The following is a 16,203-nucleotide window of genomic DNA, read 5'->3' on the forward strand; positions in this document are numbered from 1 at the left end:
GGCCATGTTTTTTGAACTTTATGCAGCAATCGTTGTTGGTGGATACCTTGGTTAGAGGTGCAGCATATTCTAAACCGTCACTATAAAAAAGATCGGTTTACCAGAAATACATTCGAATTATTTCCGGGTTTTGTTGTACCAAAGTTAAGATCTGATATTATTTGTCAGGTTTGCTTGGTTGCCAAGTGGGAAGTATCCCTGCTGTGAAAAATAAATGGGTGAGGGGCACCGAGGAGGGCACTTGTTGGGATGAGCACTGGGTGTTATATGTAAGCGATGAACCGCGGGAATCTACCCCCAAAACCAAGAGCACATTTTTTACACACCGTGTGTTAGCCAATGTGACAGTAAATTATATTAAAAAAGAAAAAAATAATAATAAATGTTAAAGAAGAAGATGGTCAAACAGAAAAGTATTTAGATACTGGGGAACAGCTCCCACTGAGGGCCAGACTAGTGTGGAGAGAAAATACCATTGGGGAGTAGTCCTCTATCATGTTATTTTGTTTAGAGACTGCGTTTCCTTTGGCCACTCTAGAGGTATCTAAATCTGAAGTTTGAAGCCTTTTTGGGGGGCTCTGGGGAGCGGGGTGAAAGGTGGGTTTTTGTGATTATTGGTTTTAGTTTTAATAGACAGCTAGAAGGTTCACCTCTTGGGTCTGAATGTGGTTGCCCACTTCTTATTTACAGCAAGCTGGCGGTGTCCTGGCAGGTGTGGCCGTGGACGTGGGCACTTAAACAGACCCTGATAAGACCTGAAATGAGGTAGCCGTCCAGCTATGCTCAGGCCGAGAAAAATGGCTGTGTGTGGATCAAGCTACATTATTTAACGCTAATGTAAAACTTTTATTTTTATCAACGAAAGACCAGGGCACTGCTTTTGTGAGTTTTAGTTTCCCTGAGCCTTTATCCCAGATCTCTTCTGGCCGTTAGCCGTTGTCCATGGCTGAGCTGCACGTGTACCTTCAGGGTTCACTGAAACAGGCAGGTCGAGGTCACAGGGGACTGCCAGTGCCTCTGAGCGGCCGGTGCCCCATAGCCCCCTTCTCTCCCTGAGCCCGAGAATGCTTGTTTTATTTTTTTTTATTATTTTTTTTATTTTTTAATGTTGATTTATTTTTGAGAGACAGAGCACGAGCAGGGGAGGGGCAGAGAGAGAGGGAGACACAGAATCCGAAGCGGGCTCCAGCCTCAGCTGTCGGCACAGAGCCCGACGTGGGGCTCGAACTCACAAGCCCTGAGATCACGACCTGAGCCAAAGTCAGACGCTTATCTGACCGAGCCAGCCAGGTGCTGCACCCCCTTGCCTTTTAAAAAAATTTTTAAAAAATATTTTTCACCGAGAACGCTTTTATCAGCAGGATTTCGTGGGAGGTTCCGTGCGACAGACTGTTGCACACCTTTTTCTTTTGGGAACATTGGAACAGGAGACAATGTTTTTCTCTCTCTGGAACACCCCTTTCATTTATAGTCAGTCGTAAAGGATGTTGGACTTCGGATTGTCTTGTAAGTGAAAGTGGAGGTCAGTTAACAGGAATGAGGCCCGTGTCCTTCTCGGAGCGGTTGGCCTCCCGCTGCCTCGGGAAGGAAGCGGCTCCCTCACTGGGAGAGCCCGTGCGATCACGGTCGTGGAGTCCATTATCAATTCAACAAATGCACGTGGAGCCTTCCGTCTGTCACACACCCGGTCTTGTGCTAGAAGCAAGGGGGTAAAGGGAGACCGAGGCAGATTTTACTCCTGCGTGTGCAACGGGGGCCAATTCCCACGCCTAGATTCCTCCTTTTTTTAATTACGAGTAATTTATCGTCAAGTTGGCTAACGTACAGGGGGCTCTTGGCTTTGGGAGGATTCATCTCTTACATACAACCCCCAGTGCTCATGACTGGATTCCATTTTTTTATTACTTATTTACTTTTGTGAAGATTTTATTTTTAAGCGATCTCTACACCCAACATGGGGCTTGAACTTACAACCCCGAGATCAAGAGTCATACGCTCCACCGGCCGAGCCAGCCAGGCGCCCCTGGAGTCCTCTTTTTTAAACCGTTTCGTTAGAGATCTGTTTCATGTGAGCATGCAGTACACTCACTGGAAGTACACAACTCCGTGGTTATTGGCGGACGGGTGCATCTATCGCCACGATCAACTGCTTATTCTTCGTCCCCCCCCCCCCGCGCCATGACACCCCCAAACCTCCCATCCTCCTCCGCTCCTGGCGATCGGCGATCTACTTTTCTGTCTCTGTGGATTGACCTATTCTGGGTATTTTCACATCAAAGGAGTTCTGCAGGACCTTTCGCATCTGGCTTGTTTGGTTTCACGTGTTTTCAGGGTTCGTTGGTGTCGAAACGCGCATCAGCACCCCATTCCTTTCCGTGGCTGGATAGTATTCCACCGCGTGGATACGCCACGTTTTGTGTGTCCAGTCATCCATCGGTGGACACGGGGGTCGTTTCTGCCTTTTGGCTATCGTGAGTCATGTCACTGTGAACATGTGTGTGTACTGTTTTTTTTTTTGAGAGAGAAAGAGCGTGTGAGCAGCGGAGAGGGGCAGAGAGAGAGAATCTTAAGCAGGCTCCAGGATTCTCTGTGTTCATGGTAGGGCCCAGTGTGGGGTTCCACCCCATGACCCTGAGCCAAAATCGAGGGCCAGACGCTCGACTGACTGAGCCACCCAGGCGCCCCGTGTGTGCATATTTTACGTGGACACACATGTTCACGTGTCTCAGATCTGCTGGGTCTCCTGCCTGCCCCACGGACCGAGGCCGTCATCCCACAGGTTAAAGCAGAAGAGCTGGGTGTCATGGGAGCAAAGGGGAGAAGGGGCAACGCTGACTTAGGGAGGCGGGGAGCCTTCCCCTGAGGACACGGTGTCCAGGCTGAGACTTGAAAGGATGAATAACAACGTCTTCAGACGGGAGGCCGTGACCCACGAGTCGGCTGTGAAATCGGCGTAGCGCATCATTTCTAAGACCCGATCTAAAATAGAATAGTCGATCTGGGAAAACGTGTACGCGTTCTGCGTCGTGTGAAGTTTATTTTTGTTAGCTCCATGTGAACCTAGAGTGACTTCAGTGTAAAATGTATTCTGGACTCTGTAGGTTGCAGGCAGAAAAATAAGAAAGCCTCCACCCTAAGGATTTTCGAAAGGGGGATTAGATTAGTCATCTGGTGGTTTACGTACACTGTCACTAGAACATGCAGGGAAACGGCTAGAAAAGAGGGTAACCTAGAGGTGTGAAGGTTCTTTAAAAGCTTAAGGATCTGTGATCTTTATGCTTTAAAATTATTCATGCACTCAACAAGTATTCATGACTGGACTGTGCTAGGTTTTGTGAGGAAACACGGTTTGTAGGATCCGTGTCTTTTGGGACTGGAGAATCTGGCCGGGGGGACCTGCAGGGAGAGAAGCAATCACAGTGACTCCTGGTAAAATCCAGTGCACATCCTGGTCCTTCCGAAACACCTCTAAAATGGGAAAACAAAGGGATACAGAAGATACAGGCCCTGCATAGATAGGAGAGTAGGAGGGGGACCCCAGCAGGTAAGAGCATCCCCAGGTTTTCTGGAAGGAGGGTTCGCTAACTTGGCCGAGCAGAGGCGGGGGGGCCTCTGGGGTCTCAAAGAGCGGTGCCAGTGAGAAGTGAGTCAGTTAGCACCGCGGAACCCCAGACAGGCCCGGGACCTGCAGCCAGGGCTATAGGCCCGGAGCCGAGAAGAAGGGCTTTCAGTGAAGGTCTATAAAAGCGGTTAAACTCCAGCTGCACCCCCCACCTGTCGCAGTCGGGTCCCTCCCCTCATCCCAGAGAAGGTGCCAGGTTTCTATGGTGAGGCTGTAAACCATTAGCCACCACGCCCCCCAAGGGCACACGCAGGATGTAAGACTCACACCCACCAGAAACGATGGCACCCTTAGGCAGTGATTCTGGGCTGGGGTTGGGGAGAGGGGAGGAGGGAAGGCAGCCAGACCCCTGTGGGTTCCTCATAATCTCAGAGGGCAGGGCGTGTGTTGTTTGGAAAGTTGCTCCAAGGTGATTCTGAAGACACCACTGTCCCACCCTCCCCTCGCTTCCCAGTCGCGGCTTTTCTTCCAGGAGACCTTCGCTGCCCATCAGACTACAGGCGCGTTATTTTCCTCTGGGTCGGCGGGAGGAGTGTGAACGTCCGTTGTGTGTGTGTTGTGTTGTCTGGCTGTGCACGTGCTGTGTCTTGTGGGAGGTCATGACGAGAACCGGCCATGCCCCAGAGAACTTAAAATCTACCCCCAAGTGATTAAATACATTCTAAGTTACAGACTCTGAAGACGAGTCTTGTCAAGGTGAAGGGTAAAAACCCTTCTCTGTGCCCCATCCTGTCCACACCTTCTCCCACCCCCTTTCATTTTGGGTGTGCCCAAACCAGTTTTATAGCACCGAAGATTTACAGCGCCCCTATAGCTGCCTCACCAAGGGCTCACTTCCTGTTTGTAAAAAAAAAAAAAAAAAGTGTTGAAATGTTGTTAGACTGCTTTAATACAAGGATATCTGTCCCCCAAGACAAGGGCCTGAGAGCCGGTTTTTCAGTGGTTAGGATACCAAGCCTGACTTCCAGATTTTAGGCCTCCTTCTCCTCATTCTGTCCATTTTTTTTTTCCTCCTGGGAAAACAGCCAAGATGATTGCAAAACATAAGCGTTTAAAAAGACAAAACTTCATGAATGTAAGAATGTACATTGATGGCCACACCCGTAATAAATCTGGAATTTAAATTTTAATTCCTAACATATGTGTTTTTGCCCCTCAAGCGTGTGATAAGCCTCTTTAACTGAGGATGCTTTCTTGCTCGGGACATTAATATTCTGATATCTTTCTTTTTTTTTTAATTTTTAAAAAATGTTTGTTAATTTTAGAGAGAGTGCACAAGTAGGGAAGGGGCAGAGAGAGAGGGAGACACAGAATCAGAAGCAGGCTCCAGGCTCCGAGCTGTCGGCATAGAGCCCGCTGCGGGGCTCGAACTCACGAACCAGGTGATCGTGACCCAACCTGCGCTGAAGTCAGATGCTTCACTGACTGAACCACCCAGGCGCCCCTGATATGGAAACATTCTGTTTGGAGTTTAGGTCTTTTTTTCCAGGGGGATAGTCTTATTATTGGGGTAGCATTCGTGATTCCCACCCCCACCCCCCTTTTGCAAATTACTTTTGTCTTCTCTAAGAAATTACTGAAGACAGTTGTTGGAAATGTTGGGCTGGAAGGAGATTTGCATCATTTGAGCAAATAGCAATTCCCTGCAGTGTCCCACCTCTGAAATTGCCCTTGCGTGACTCAGTAAGAGAAGGCCAGGGGAGGGGAAGGAGTGGAGGGGAGAAGAAACCCTGATTTCCTTTTGAGTTGCAAGGGCTTTTATGAAGGTTTTCATTTACTTGCGCCTGCTTCCTTCAGCGGATCGCAGGATCGCAGCGTGTGATGAACGCAGAGAAACCCTCCTCCCAGACCGGCCTGCCAGAGCTCCCTGTGTGAGCTGGCCTTGCCTCCCACAAGTTTTGGGGAAACATTTTTCTTTTTCAATTAATGATCAAAGTTCTCTCTTGCAAGGCGTGGGGATGATTAATTTCAGAGGAAAACAAACTGTGCTCAGATTTGCAAAGTGAGCGATCTCAAACTTTGCCAGGAGGGAGAGAAGGGCCCTTTTCCTCCTCCCCCCACCCCCCCGCCCTTCCTGTGCCAGTGTTGTTGTGGGACCAGGATGTCTTCCCCAGGGACGGGACGGTCACCTCCCCTGCCCGGCTGGCCCACGGGCCTGGCTCCCACAGACTGGCTTCTTTGCCGGGTCAAGTGGCTTCTCTGATCATTTTCTATTTTTAGTGCCAGTGTGCAGTGTAGGGGGGTCCACGGCTGCAGGTGCAGTGGACAGAGGGTGCGGGGGTGTGGGCACTCGGCCTGAGGCCCGCCTGGATGGGAGAGGGCTGGAACCAGAGGGGCCGGGAGGGAGAGTGTCGCAGCCTGCCCACGAGGGGCAGGGCTCTCTGCCCACGGGCCCACCTCCAGCTCGTTAGTGGCCCCATGAAGGGTCAGGACAAAGAGCTGCTTGTGCTCCCCAACGGTGTTGGCATTTCTCAGATCTTTAGATCTTCACCCAGGGAAAGCACTTCTGTCTTTGAAGGTTATTTGGGAGAAACCAGAGTAGTGTGTGTGTGTGTGTGTGTGTGTGTGTGTGTGTGTGCGCATTTTTTTTTTTTTTTTTAAATAGAGGCTTTGAACTTTCAAATAAATGTGTTTTGGGACTCCCTGATTTGGAGGTTGGCCAGTCCTTCTCTGACTTCCTTTCAACGATTCCTTTCACCCCTCGGAGCGGGCGTCAGGAACCGAAGGTTGTAAAACATGGACTGAATTTTGCTCAAATAAGTCCCGGCGAAAGTTGGAGGGGAAGAGATCCTGAAGTTTTGGGTCCGGTGAGATGTAAAAATCACGTGTTCAGTTATTCTGTGTTTTCTTTCCACCCGATCTTTTCCCATTTACAGTGGTTCAGACATTGGAACGTAGGGAAGACTATTCCAGGTCAAAGGCCGTAACAGATCTTAGAGGGAAGCTAAAGCGTTAGGTCTTTTTCTGCCTGATTTAATTAATTAATTAATTTATTTATTCATTTATAAAATTTATTCTATATTTATTTTTGAGAGAGAACATGTGAAGGGGAGGGGCAGAGAGAGATGGAGACACAGAATCCGAAGCAGGTTCCAGGCTCTGAGCCGTCAGCACAGAGCCCCACGAGGGGCTGAAACCCACAGACTGTGAGATCGTGACCCGAGCTGAAGTTGGATGCTTAAATAACTGAGCCACCCAGGCGCCCCTTATTTTTTTTTTTTGTTTATTTCACTTATTTATTTTGAGAGAAAGAGAGCAAGCGAGCATGAGCATGAGCGGTGGAGGGGCAGAGAGACAGAGAGAGAGAGAGAGAGAGAGAGAGAGAGAGAGAGAGAGAATCCTAAGCAGGCTCCACACCGGCAACACGGAACCCGACATGGGGCTCAGTCCCACAAACCATGAGATCATGACCTGAGCCAAAGTCAAGAGTTGCATGCTTAACCGACTGAGCCACCCAGGTGCCCCTTTTCCTGCCTGGTTTTAAAGCCAGCTTCTTTACGAATTTAATGTGAGCATATATGTTCACTATTACAGTCAACCTAGTTTTTGCTGTCCCTCTCTGTCAGCATCTCTGATCTATCCGTGCTGTTTTCCTAGTATATCCAGCCATTTCCTTCGTGGAAACTGCTCCATTCTTCTTTTAGCTATTTACTGACAGTTAAGCACATACTTGGCTTTACTGCAGGGACCGGCTGTGCTACAGACAGATGCACTATATATAAATATCCCCAAATAGCTTTTATTTTTATGGCGGTTAGATTTTTTGCCTATGTATTTAAGGTTTTGCTCTATGAACTGGTTTGCTTTAGAGTCAGGAAAATAGCAGCAACGTCTTGGACGGGACTGAAAAGTACCACTGAATCATAGAGTGTTTGGAGGGAAGGGTCTTCAATTTTTTTTTTTTTTTAGTGTTTATTTTTGAGACAGAGACAGAGCATGACCAGGGGAGGGGCAGAGAGGGAGACGCAGAATCCGAAGCGGGTTCCAGGCTCCGAGCTGTCAGCACAGAGCCCGACGCGGGGCTCGAACCCACGGACCCTGAGATCATGACCCGAGCCGAAGTCGGACGCCCAACAGATACCAGGCGCCCCTGGAGGGAAGGGTCTTCAGAGGTAGCGGGCACCATTGCTCTGTTGAATGGAGAAGAAAGCCAACTGGAAGCACCTCCCATTCGGTAAAGGCTCCCTGTGTGCCACTGCTCTGTGCAGTGGCTACTTTAGTCCTCTCGGTGACTGAGGTGGGCTCCGTGATGATCTCCGACCCGCCGGTGGAAAAACCAAGGCCTTTGATGGTCTCCCAGGCCCGCGGTGGAGACAGAAGGTGGACGAGCCCCATGTGTCGCAGACTCTGAGGACAGTGCTCACTTTCCATGCATGAAGGAGAGTTTTCTAGTCTGCCCGGTCTGGTCCTAGGAACCCAGTGAGGTTGTGTGGTTTTCCCTGCACACTGGTTGAAGCCTCAGCCTTGATCCTTTGTTTGGGGGGCGGGGGTGGGGGTGCGATACCTCCCTCTTGTGGTTCACTGCTCACTGTGTGAGATTGATTGTCGCTCTTGAGTTCTGAACATCCCCCGTGTGGCCACAGCAGTTTGCACGCTGTTGGCCTCTCCGCCATGCACCCCGAGGGCTCCCTGGTGACCCGCCCCGTCGCGGCCAGAGCCAGCCTGCAGCCTGAGCGGGCCACGACTGCACACAGCGTCCTCAGTTCCACCTGCCGCCTTACCTCTCTTCCCCCATCCTCCACTCTCTGTCTTCCTTAAGCAGCTCATTTCATTCCATCGCAGGTCATGCCTGCTGCTGTGGCAAAATGCATTCTTCGTCTCCCACCTCTGACACAGGAAGGAAGGTAGCCCTTCCCATACGCTGGGATCGCTGGGGCCTGAATCAGCATTCGGAGTTCTGTCGTCCTTTATTATTATAACGTGTATTTCCCCGTCACTGTGCTCGTCATTGGATACAACAGAATTCAAAGGAACAGACTCTGTGTCTAGCCCTTGCTGCTTCAGTTGTGGTCCCCGGGCCAGCGGCGGCCCCTGGGAGCCCAGGGCAGAGCCCTGGATGGAGCCCACGTTCGTAGCAAGGTGCACAGGTACGGTGCGCAAGGAGCACTGAGGAGACCCCGTGAGTCGGCTCTGTTTTCTTTCCTTTCTGTGTAGGGCTAACTGTTAAGACTGTCTTGGCTGGAAGCCTCCAGTGTCCTTGTCGCCCGGGACCAGTGAGGTTTGTGGGGGACATTGGGTTGAGACGTATTTCTTGACGTAAGTGGAGAGCTTATGATGGAAGGAAGATAGCACTGAAAGCAGCCTTAATTAATTAGTAAGGGATGACGGGCAAACAGTGACACTCGCAGGGAGTGCCCGCTGCCCGGCGTGGCTTTGCGCAGGGCCAGGAGGACTGGTCAGGAGGTGTGGCCCTCCTTGTCCTCCGGCCTGGTGCACACCTGTCCCCCGGGGCCCTCAAGGGCTCAGTTCTGAATGGTCTTTCGTGAATCTTTGTGCTGCTACCCTCGAATCCAATTAGGTTACTCCTTTCCTGAGGTCACATTTATCAGTAGGTCCTTAGGTGTTTCGTTTTTTTTTAATGTGTTTTTATTTTTGAGAGAGAGAGAGAGAGAGAGAGAGAGAGACAGAGCACAGTGGGGGAGGGGCAGAGAGAGAGGGAGACACAGAATCTGAAGCAGGTTCCAGGCTCTGAGCCATCAGCACAGAGCTTGATGCGGGGCTCAAAATCACAAACTATGAGATCCTGACCTGAGCCGAAGTCAGATGCTCAACCGACTGAGCCACCCGGGCGCCCCCAGTCCTTAGTTTTTAATCAGGAAGTTGAGTGGAGGGGAGAGGCTTGATGACTGTTTTCCACAATGTAATAACTGAAAACGGGGTCCAAGAATTTGCCTTTCCAGCCAGTCCCAGGGGGTGCTAATGCTGCCAGGCCCCTCACTACACCCTGAAATTGAAATAGCAGCATTGTGGTCCTGATAGTGAAACTCTAAGTTCACATGGTAACAAGACGGGTTTTGGTTTTGTTAAAAAAATAAAATAAAAACTAAAATCTGTCTTTGAGGACACTGACCGTCTTATTCTCTGATGCATGTTGCCCTTGGGGCAAGTTCCTCTCAGAGTTTATCGGGAACTTTTTTTCTACATACTTCCTTTTATGAGATAATGATAATAAAGGGGCCATAACTCACAGTCTGGTCTTCCAGAAGCCCCTGCGTTTACTCTGTACTGGGAGCACCCCTGTACTTATTGGGGCTTCTGATTCTCCTTCTGTCTTTTCCTCCTGTATTTTAATTCTTGTCTTAATAACTGAGTTTGTTTTTTAGAATCGGCATTTTACTTGAAGCCGTCTCATTCCTTCTGGGAGTAGCGAGGGAATAAACATCTACTCAGAGCAACTACACGAAACAGATGAAAGCCTGGGAGCCTAGCGGGTTATGTCTCGGGCTCCCTAACTTCACCTGGCTACCCTGTGTCCCGAATGCCGCACTCTGGGCTGGGTCTGGGTCGGACCCCGTCTCTGATGTTGTTCTGTGTGAACTGAGGGGGCTGTGTGGCTCTGGGCAGGGAAGAGGGGTCGCCTGGGAGGACCTCAGGCAGGTGCGTGGGTTGGAAGGGAAGCGGGGTGGGGGGCTGTCGCTTGGGCGGCCGCGTGGGTGGTCTCAGGCTCTTGCATCTGCAGTGAGATTGGGAGGTGGGGGAGGGGAGATGGGCGAGACCTTCCGGGGACACAGACTGATCTGGGCCATGCTTAGTGCAGAGAGTAAGGAGAAGGGCACAGTTTGTGTGCCTGTGTTTATCAGGCTTTGCCTTTGCCTTGAGAAGAGCCTCTCCAGATCGTGATGTCCTTAGGGGAACCTGATAAACTAAGTCTTGGGCCAACCGAAGTTTTGTTTTTGTTGTTTTTTAATCTTTCTTGTCATAAGTCCCGTGGAAGTGAAAAGTGGCCGCAGAGGGCATCTACCTAGCCTTGTCTGTTCCCTTTTTCGGCCCCAGACCTCCGGTCCTCCAGCACTTGGCAGTGGGATGGGGTGACTTCCTGAGCCACACCTGTCTCATTCCTTGGGAGCCCCCTTTTCTTTTTAAATTTTTTTTTTTCAACGTTTATTTATTTTTGCGACAGAGAGAGACAGAGCATGAACGGGGGAGGGGCAGAGAGAGAGGGAGACACAGAATCGGAAACAGGCTCCAGGCTCTGAGCCATCAGCCCAGAGCCCGACGCGGGGCTCGAACTCCCGGACCGCGAGATCGTGACCTGGCTGAAGTCGGACGCTTAACCGACTGCGCCACCCAGGCGCCCCGGGAGCCCCCTTTTCTAATATGACTAATCTGACCCTCAGGTAAGTGTTGCACACGAAGCATCAGGCAGTGTCTCCGAGGCAATCGCCCAGGGCGTTCTGCGTGGGGGGCCGTGTCCCCTCTCCTGTGGGGAAGCTTCTGGGAGTTCAGTTAGGCAGGCGGAGGTTATAGCAGATGGCAGTCCTGTGGTGCCCGGATGTCAGCCCAGCCCGATGGCCCAGAACACCCTCCTGTCCCCCGAAGGCTGTTGTTTACCTGAATTTGTCCAAGAGGGACACCGGTGCCCTCACAGGGGAGGTTGAAATGCTTTTTCTTTTGACCTGAAGTGCGGTCTGGTCACACCCACACTTAGGAAAGGCTTCCTTGGTGAATACCCAAATTTGAAAATTGTGTTCCTCTGAGGTTGGACTCCTTGATTCCCATTAGCTCTTTCCTCACGAGGCCGCATGATGCTGTCACGGGGTAAGTCAGATGGGAAGGGGTTGCTGTGCTTGAAGCAGGGCAGACCACAGGCCCCTTTGAAAGTGTCCTGCTCTAGGACACCTGTAGCCTTGGTTTACAGGGCGGAACCGGAAGCCTTGGTTTACAGGGCGAGTAAACTAATTAGATTAATTATGTATCCCTCTGATTTATTCATCAGAGGTGGCCTCTGCTTTGCAGCCTGTCCTGGGCTTCTTGTTGTGACTTCTGTGAATGTTTGCGAGGAATAAAATGACTTTTTAGAATTCTGGCCTTAAAAACTGATCCTGGGGCGCCTAGGCGGCTCAGTCTGACTTCAGCTCAGGTGGTGATCTCGCGGTTCCTGAGTTCGAGCCCCGCGTGGGGCTCTGTGCTGACGGCTCAGAGCCTGGAGCCTGCTTCCCATTCTGTGTCTCCCTCTCTCTCTCTGTCCTTTCCCTGCTTGCACTCTGTCTCTGTCTCTCTCAAAAAGAAATAAACACTTAAAAGAAAAGAAAAACCTGAGCCTGAAAGTTTAGGTAAGGTTTTGTTGTGTATGGTAACATGCGTACTTCTAACCTGTGCTCATTGACGCTAAAAGTTATGCTAATTTCAAAGAGCTAGAGTTCCTTAAAATGAATGGAGCCAAATGGGAGAGCTCCTTTAAGGGAGGACGGTGGTCCCTGGGTAACGGGTGCCTTTAAGTTGTGTCTGCGCTGACTTTCCTACTCCAGGGCCCATTAACGTTCTGGAAATTGCTTGCAGACTTCATTTCGTATTCATCTTCCTGGGGCCCATACCTTTCGTTAGATTTCCACGGGAGGAGATAACCCCTGAAGGACTGGAATCTGTGCAAAATGTTTTCCTCTTTTTCTTTAATGTTTATTTATTTTTTGAGAGAGAGAGCAGGGGAGAGGCAGAGAGAGAGGCAGACACAGACCCCAAAGCAGGCTCTGGGCTCCGAGCTGTCAGCAGAGAGCTCGACGCGGGGCTCGAACTCACGAACTGTGAGCCGAAGTCGGACGCTTAACTGACTGAGCCACCCAGGCGCCCCTGCAAAATGTTTCCTTGAGGGAGACAACACCGTTGAGAACACGTTTGAGAACGACTGAATCTCATTGCTAAGGCTCTCTGAGAGCAGGTCAGTTGATTCCTCCTTGTCTAGCAGCAAACCCCCCCATACATGTTATGTTCAAACACTCGTGGAAGAAGATTAATCAGTGAGGTTCGGGCGGTGAGCACAGGCCATCCTGCTTCGAAGACCCAAAATGAGGGGCGCCTTGGTGGCTCAGCAGCTGAAGCGTCTGACTCTTGATCTCAGCTCGGGTCGTGATCTCACGATTCATGAGCTAGAGCCCTGTGTCGGGCTTCACGCTGTCAGTGCGGAGCCTGCTTGGGATTCTCTCTCTCTCTGTCTCTCTCTGCCCCTGGCCTGCTCCGTGCTTCTAAATAAATAAATAAAGACCCAAAATGTACCTGGAATATGATATTATTTCTACTACACTTACATCGTTGTTTCTAAAGAGAAAAAGTGCTCGGATTAGGTTAAATGGGAACATATTCTCCCTCCTGCCAACCCCTCTCCCTGGTTACAGGTAGATTTTTGGAGGCGGGGTGGGCACCCCTGGGTGATTTCTAGCGGGGTGGATTTGCCACATCGACCTTATAAGCAAAGGCATTGCCTTAAACTTATAGAGGAGGGTGTTCTGTGTTTGTTTTAGGGCTGTGATTTCTCAGATCGATTCGTTTGCACCTGCTGCTGAATAACGAAACAGTGGACGCTTCAGAGGACAGGGAGAATAACTGTCACGAGATGTCACGGTTTACTTTGTTCCCGCTAGATAGAAAACACATAATGTTAGTAGCGAGCTAGTACCAAGTGTTCGCCGATTGCCAGGAACTGTTTCTAAGCTTTTTATGTATAAAAATTGCCGGGAACTGTTTTTAGGCTTTTTATATATATGATTCCCCCCCAACCCCCAAAATTGCATAGTTTGTCTAGGTCTTGTTCAGAAATGAAACAAAGCCGTGGAGTGGATGATCTCTTCCTGCACGCCAGTCGGATGTTTGGGGTAACATTCCTGCCCAAGACTGTTAGGCATTCGTGGGCAAAGTGGCGGATTGGGCACTGGCATGCAGTGAGGGGGCGGGTACTCCCTTTTCAGGACCCTCAGGAAACGGAGGAACCTTACAGACCATCTAGACCTTTCCGATCACTGCACCTGCCTGCCTCTGCCCACGCCCAGCACCGACTACGCAGACTGGTGGCCTGGCCAGTGCCCGTCTTTCCTGTGGGGTCTAGAATTGAACCTCTCCGAGGCTGTCCGAGGATTTACGGCACGTCATGACGTATTATGGAGCAGTGGGTCACTCAAAATGTGGTCATCAAATCTGCTTTCAACTTTTATTGGGCCCCCACCCCCTGGGTTGCAGGAACTGAGGAGATTTTGTGGCCACACAAGGCTTTTAAAAGGTGTTTGCGCTCATTTGTTCCCAGGCCCGCAGGACAGACAGGTCACCTAGGTGCTCTGGTGGCGAGACACGGGTGCTGCGTGGGCACCCAGAATGGGCAGAGCACCTCGAGAGGGTCTGAGTCAGGCTGGATACAAAACAGGGCAGACCGGGGGAGGGGCGCAAGGTGGCATTCGAACGAATGAGCGAATGAACGGAGACGCGTGCTGTCGCCGGAAGCCTCAGGGACCGTGCCTCCTGTAACGCTTTATGCAAATGGGAAAGGTTGAAGTGATTTTCCAAATAGAAACCAAAATGCCTTGTAAAAATGGGGATAACGGGGTCCTCAACAGAGTGCTGTGTTACGTTACGTTGTGTCGTGTTACATGGTTGGAAAAGAAGTTTAAGTGTTTGATACTGTTTCTTGTGGTTAACTTGGAAGACACCTGACGCTTCTCTGTCAAGGAGCAGATAGGCTGGTGAGCACTGCACACGTGCACACTGCTCAGGCCACATGGACGTGTGCGTGTCAGCGATGCTATGCGAGATTCTCATCCTCCCGGCCTGCTGGGGGGTGGGTTGTATGTCATTAGGAGTCGAAGTGCTTACCGTCTCTATGTGATTTTTGTAAATGTCGGATATATTTCAGAGCAGCTAGAGCCCATGAGGAAGAAGCGTGAGATAGACAGTCTTTTTCGGGTTTGGCCGGTGAGGTTATTGGAGTAAAACCGATGCTTCCACGGGCATTCCACGTCCGGTGGCTTCCACGGGCACCGAGAAGCTGCTGTTACTTGTTTTTACTTGCAACGCCGGCCTCAGGTCAGCGCGTACGGAGGGGTATTTCTTCTCCAGAAAGTAGCCGTTTCCACGAAGGGGGTTGGCGTTGGTGAGGGGTCCTGCCACCTGGTCTCAGGGGAAGGGGATTCCCGGGTGAGCTGGGTTGGTCCTCAGGCCTGTGGACATCCCAGAGGTGGGAGCCGTTGCACCCTGCACTCAGCACGCCATACGGTCCGGCGTCCTGTGGTGAACATTCGAGGGACGGGCTTCCCTCTGCTTCTGCTACCAGAGGGCACTTCTGTTTCAGTTACCAGCAGAGGAAAGAGAAAATCAGCTTATTCTCCCTGAAAACGAACACAGGAACATGCCAGAAGTACAATGAAGCTGCCTTTAGTCTCCTTTAACTCCTTCCTCAGCCCCACCCACGTGCTCCCTTTGGTGCGCTTGGTGGTCGCAATCTTCCATTTTCCGTGATCTTACACTCTTTGCTTTGCTGACCCAGTCTCCACATCATAACCACCTGCTTGCTGTAGGGGCACATTCCTTGCTCCAGCTACATTTGGAAAGGAGTCACCTGGAGGAGAGGCTTAGACTGAAGCTCTCTAAAGAGTTTCCGTTAAGCTCGGGTGATTTGTCGGTGTCCCGCAGGCCCCGTTTTCCCGTCGCTGCCCTCCTCATCCACGTGGAGAAGGTTCTCAAGGCTTGTCTGCTGAGCTTAAAGCCAGGATCTCTCTTGCAACAGCTCAGCCTCGCACACCTTCCAAGGCCAGTGTGTCTGGCCGGGTCGCTCCGTTCCGTTTTGGAGATGACACGATGACCCGTGGTCCACATGTACCCAGGGAGGAGACCCTGGGGAGGGCTGAAATTGTGGCTGGATCAGTCCCCGGGGGCACCCTTTCCTTCTGTCCCTTTGGTCACCTGTCAACATTCCAAGCGATTCCAACTGTGTCCGGAAGGACTCTCTCCCTGTAGCCCGCTGGCTTGGTGGCTCTTGAATTCCAACCGGTGGGAAGCAGAGACGTGGAAATCGGCCGGGTGGAGGGGATCAAAAACGACTGCCACCTGGGCATCTGACCTGGACTGGCATTTGGAAAAGCATCGGTAGAAAGAAAACGTTCTCCGTGACGAGGGGGAAGGATGGCTAGAGAAACGTGTACTGAAGTCGGTCGGCCGTCTCAGTCGAAGCTGCCCTTTAGGGCTTTGTAGATGGTTGAGGAGGTTTCTGAGAGTGGGACTCGTTCTGGTGTTACTGACGGCTTGTCTCACGTCGCTGCGTGAAACCTGGGGGATTGGGCCTGTCGCATGGATCTTAACATTCCCCCCTGTGTACCGCGTCGGTTTTTTCCTCTCAGCTGTCCCTCTCCCGTTAGTGGTCAGATTTCAAGAGGTCAGAGGATGGCTCAGGATTTCGGGCATTTTGGTTTTGAAGCCCGGACCAGGAAGAGCAGAGACCGGTTGCAGAAACTGTCTTGGCAGGATGAAAGGAAGGAACAGAAGAACGGGACAAAAGACACGACTATCGGGCTGGCTTTGCAAGGCTTCGAGTGAGCAGTTTGGGCCCCGGAGGCTCGGATAAGCCAGGGAATCACGAGTCCTGGTAGTCAGGCCTTCTGAGGCCC

The 16,203-nt window shown here is 51.0% G+C and overlaps 1 protein-coding gene across 2 annotated transcripts in view; it reads left to right on the forward strand.

The window, feature by feature from the left end:
* Positions 1 to 16,203, forward strand: part of CARMIL1 (capping protein regulator and myosin 1 linker 1) — a 311,314-nt gene that overhangs the window by 26,070 nt on the left and 269,041 nt on the right. The window lies entirely within an intron of this gene.

This window comes from Lynx rufus, unplaced genomic scaffold, assembly GCF_022079265.1.
Source record: "Lynx rufus isolate CCGP_SWC_20201006 ecotype Redwood Valley unplaced genomic scaffold, mLynRuf1.p SCAF_6, whole genome shotgun sequence".
Taxonomy (NCBI): domain Eukaryota; kingdom Metazoa; phylum Chordata; class Mammalia; order Carnivora; family Felidae; genus Lynx; species Lynx rufus.